The following is a 5,000-nucleotide window of genomic DNA, read 5'->3' on the forward strand; positions in this document are numbered from 1 at the left end:
TTTCACGATGAGCCGCACTCTGGGCAAACTCTCTCAAGCAGCATACAGAGTGCACTATCTCCCTTGATGGTTGTTTTCGTTGCTTAGCCAAGACTAGCCAGTTTGGATTGGCATCACCATGCGTGTTTCGAAAACCGTGGCCAGGCTCATTCCATCTTTCGCTTTTCCCACTCTCATACTTAAACTTCGTTCGCCGTTTTCTAGACCTACCCATCTCAACCAGTCCTACAGCCGACCATAATGCAGCAATTGTTATGCGGCTCGATTACTAAAATAATAAGTAACGTAATCGAACCTAACAAAACATAACAAAACACAGAAATCAAACTTAATAACAAGGCCTCAGAGGTCGATTAAATAGGCCAGTCTTTGATATATAGGTCTAGTGCAAGCTGTCACCATAGACGACGCCGTATGAGAGTCGACGGTGTTAGTTCACTTGTACTAGCAACTGTAGAACACAGTTGTTAATATAAAATAGAGTTGGTTAATTCAATACTGACACCTCCTGATTGGAGGGAGGACCAGCCTCTTGATACATAAATATTTCTTTTTACCAATTTTATTTCTATTCTTTATTTTTGTAACATTTATGTATCTTTTTAGAGTTTTGCCCCAACGGCGGGTCCACAAGACCTATGATGCCAAATGGCCTCGCAGGATTCGGACCGCATAGAACAGTGCTTCATACTGACAGTTAACCGTTAGGTAATCTATCTCGTTCTCATCGAAAAGTTTGAGATCCCTAATACTCTTCCGGAATGTACCCACGGTTCCCAGGTCCCCAACCACCAGAGCGCAGGTCCGCACCGACCACTCCTTGTTGCATTTGGCCCGACCCATAGCCCTTGCTAATGGTTCGTACTTCCCCACTTTCTCACGTTGCCGCTCTGTGAGGGACGGCTCCCAGGTGCAAGCTACGTCGGCGATTGTAACCGTTTGGCTGTGCGAGTTCCGAACTACCAAGTCTGGCCTGTTCGGAACCCTCACGTCTGATTGGATGAGACGATCAACCTGAAGTTGAAGCCAGCCGTTCGCAACCACCCCTGAGCCCGTCCAGTTACCACCATTCCAATGCAACTCCTGCGGCAGAGTGATCGAGTACTTTGCCGCGATAGTCCTTACCACCTGATAGAGTATTTTATCGTGCCTTTCCTTGTATAGACTCCAGTTGTAGGCTGAACAACTGCTCAGGATATGACCAATGGTCTCTCTCCCCTCCCCACACTTACGACATAGATTTGAATCACCTTCCCCTCGGACCTCCTGCAGGAAGGCCCTTGTGAACAGGACCCCGTCCTGAGCAGCGAAGATAAAGCCTTCAGTTTCACCGGAACCTGGGAAAGACTTGTACCAAAGCAGGCTGCCTTTGATATCAGTAGACTTTCGGTCCTCCAGGGTTTTTCTATGGGCACTGTGGATCCTCTTTCCACGTAGTTTTTCCAGGAGTTGCTCCCATTGCCCGCTCCTGAGTCCCATGAGCGCCGAGGCTTTGGACACACCTACCTGGGATATTGATGACACTACTTCCGTAACACCAAGCGTCTGATTGGTGCAGTACTTCTCCACGATTGCTGTTGCCTGACTGAAGATGGTGGACCCTCCACTGCTGCTCCGAAGAACACCACAAATCTCTGGCATCACGTAGTGTTTTGCTCCCATCAGGTAGAGAGCAGTGGACACTACCTCTTGCTCCCAGATGGAAACAACAGAAGTAACTCCCCTGCCACCCTTAGCCCTCGGGAGGTGGACACGTTGAATTGCCGCTACTTCGTGATGACATTTGTTGGTAACCATCGCCCTTCTTGCGAAGCGGTCAAGTTTTTGCAGGATGGTCTTCGACCACGGCAGGAACGCAAAATAGTACCTGAATACGGAGCTTGCATATGAGTTTGTTAGCGTCACCTTCTTCCGAGCACTGAGGCTCGACTTCCAGATGGTGTTGAGCCTTTCGCAGTATGTTTTCCTTAACCTCTCCTGAGTGTCCCTAGCCAGTGGTTGAAGCACTTGAAGGATCCCAAGGTATTTATAAGGGTCTTCTTGGTCCGCCCTGGGGAAGATTTCCCCAGAGATCTTTAATAGCCCTGTGTGCATAGGCACTCCACCGACCATGCTAGCGGTGGCGCACTTCTTGATGTTCAACTGCATTCCCATAGCGGTTGACACCCTCACGACCTTCCGGAGCGTTCTGCGGAGAGACCCCTCTGAACTGGCATAGACCTTGAGGTCGTCCATGAACAGGGTATGCGTTATCTTGATTCCCAGTCTGGCTGACACCACTCCAGCCCTTCTTCGCAAAGCCCATGACAATGGCGCAATGCACAGACAAAACATCAAAGGAGATAGGGAATCGCCTTGCAACAGACCTCGTTGATAAACAATGGTTGTCTCCCGAACGGCTTGGCCCTGCCTGATGACAAAATCAGACTTCCACAACTTTAACATACCTCTGATACAGCGCCTTAGTTACGACTTTTACTTCCTCTAAATGATACAGTTAGAACGGCTTCCCGGGCTCTCTCTCGTTCATTGCTGAACAAGAGAGTTCCAGTCCAAAGTTCTCACTAAACCATTCAATCGGTAGTAGCGACGGGCGGTGTGTACAAAGGGCAGGGACGTAATCAACGCAAGCTGCTGACTTGCGCTTACTAGGAATTCCTCGTTGATGATCAAGAATTTCAAAAATCAATCCCCAGCACGACAAAGTTTCACAAGATTCCCCGCACCTTTCGGCGTAGGAGAGGCTCGCTGGCTTCGTCAGTGTAGCGCGCGTGCGGCCCAGAACATCTAAGGGCATCACAGACCTGTTATTGCCTCAAACTTCCACTGGCTTCGGAGCCAGTTGTCCCTCTAAGAAGTCGGCCACCATTCGGGAATGGTGTGACTAGTTAGCAGGTTAAGGTCTCGTTCGTTATCGGAATTAACCAGACAAATCACTCCACCAACTAAGAACGGCCATGCACCACCACCCATAGAATCAAGAAAGAGCTCTCAATCTGTCAATCCTTACTATGTCTGGACCTGGTGAGTTTCCCCGTGTTGAGTCAAATTAAGCCGCAGGCTCCACTCCTGGTGGTGCCCTTCCGTCAATTCCTTTAAGTTTCAGCCTTGCGACCATACTCCCCCCGGAACCCAAAGACTTTGATTTCTCATAAGGTGCCGATGGAGTCAAACATTAACATCCACCGATCCCTAGTCGGCATAGTTTATGGTTAGGACTACGACGGTATCTGATCGTCTTCGAACCCCTAACTTTCGTTCTTGATTAATGAAAACATCCTTGGCAAATGCTTTCGCACTAGTTCGTCTTTCATAAATCCAAGAATTTCACCTCTGACAATTAAATACGAATGCCCCCAACTGTCCCTCTTAATCATTACTTCGGCCCTAGAAACCAACAAAATAGGACCGAGGTCCTCTTCCATTATTCCATGCTAATGTATTCAGGCGATAGCCTGCCTTGAACACTCTAATTTTTTCAAAGTAAACGTCCCGAACTACCCGACCACTGCAGTGAAGAGCAGTCGGGGCTTTCGAGAGGAAGGGCGGCTGACCAGTACTCACCTTGCGGTGGACCAGGCAGGCCACCCCGAAATCCAACTACGAGCTTTTTAACTGCAACAACTTTAATATACGCTATTGGAGCTGGAATTACCGCGGCTGCTGGCACCAGACTTGCCCTCCAATTGTTCCTCGTTAAGGGATTTAGATTGTACTCATTCCAATTGCCAGACTACAATAGCCCGGCATTGTTATTTATTGTCACTACCTCCCCGAGTCGGGATTGGGTAATTTGCGCGCCTGCTGCCTTCCTTGGATGTGGTAGCCGTTTCTCAGGCTCCCTCTCCGGAATCGAACCCTAATTCTCCGTCACCCGTTGCAACCATGGTAGGCCACTACCGTACCATCGAAAGTTGATAGGGCAGAAATTTGAATGAAGCACCGTCGGCGCAAGGGCCATACGGTTCGAGCAGTTATCATGAATCACCAAGAAACCGAGCCCCGAGAGACTCGCATTGGTTTTGGATCTAATAAATACATCCCTTCCGAAGAGTCGGGACTTTGTGCATGTATTAGCTCTAGAATTACCACGGTTATCCAAGTAGTAAGAAACCATCAAATAAACTATAACTGATTTAATGAGCCATTCGCAGTTTCACAGTATAGAAGCGTTTATACTTAGACATGCATGGCTTAGTCTTTGAGACAAGCATATGACTACTGGCAGGATCAACCAGGTAACTATCGGGACGCCAGAGCGTGCGAGACGCACTGTGTCACTCGACCGTCCTCGTTCAGAGGGCCGGCCAACGCATCACACCAGTGCGGCCACGCGGACCGCAGAGGGTTCAACAATTTTGCAAATCCTCGGCCACAGACTCACCAACTGAAGGCAGGAGAGGGCAGCTGAGGCCCACTCGTTGCCTGCAGATACAGTCAATCACGGGGATCGACCGGCAGCGAGACCGTACGAATGCACTCGTGATTCGTGAAATGATGCAAACCTAACTGCACTCGACCGGAGGGAGCCAGCCCACTGATGACCAGTCACCAGCAGGTCAGACGCCCGCCGACACAGGCAGTCTACAACGATGCGGACACACGGATGAACCGCTGCAGTCACCCTACACAGCACCCGTCACTAGGAGCAACGCTGGAACTCGTCTCGTATGTAATTAAGCGTGACTTTTTTTGCCACAACACCCCACTTCACGACCTATCAACACGCTCATTTGTACGACACTCTTGTTTGGTTGCTTATCTAGCCCACGTGGTCACATTGTTCAATTCGTCTGCACTTGTATGGTAATTGCTTGCGATATATTGCTCAAATTTTCGCGCTACGCGCGTTCATTCCTTCATTCGTCTGCACTTGTATGGTAATTGCTCCAATTTTCCGGCGCGCAAATCCCCTCTGCAATGTTCCCATCTGCACTGTTCCCCGTCTGCACCCTTCCATTCCGCTAAACATACAGTTCAAGTTATACATGGCTAACATA

General features: G+C 49.2%; 1 non-coding gene across 1 annotated transcript; it reads right to left on the reverse strand.

Moving 5' to 3' along the window:
• Window positions 1-2,447: 2,447 nt before the first annotated feature.
• On the reverse strand, window positions 2,448-4,241 carry LOC135332678 (small subunit ribosomal RNA). Its single transcript, XR_010393523.1, has one exon. It is a non-coding gene; the product is annotated as a small subunit ribosomal RNA (ribosomal RNA).
• Window positions 4,242-5,000: the final 759 nt, after the last annotated feature.

This window comes from Halichondria panicea, chromosome 2 (genome assembly GCF_963675165.1).
Source record: "Halichondria panicea chromosome 2, odHalPani1.1, whole genome shotgun sequence".
NCBI classification, from domain to species: domain Eukaryota; kingdom Metazoa; phylum Porifera; class Demospongiae; order Suberitida; family Halichondriidae; genus Halichondria; species Halichondria panicea.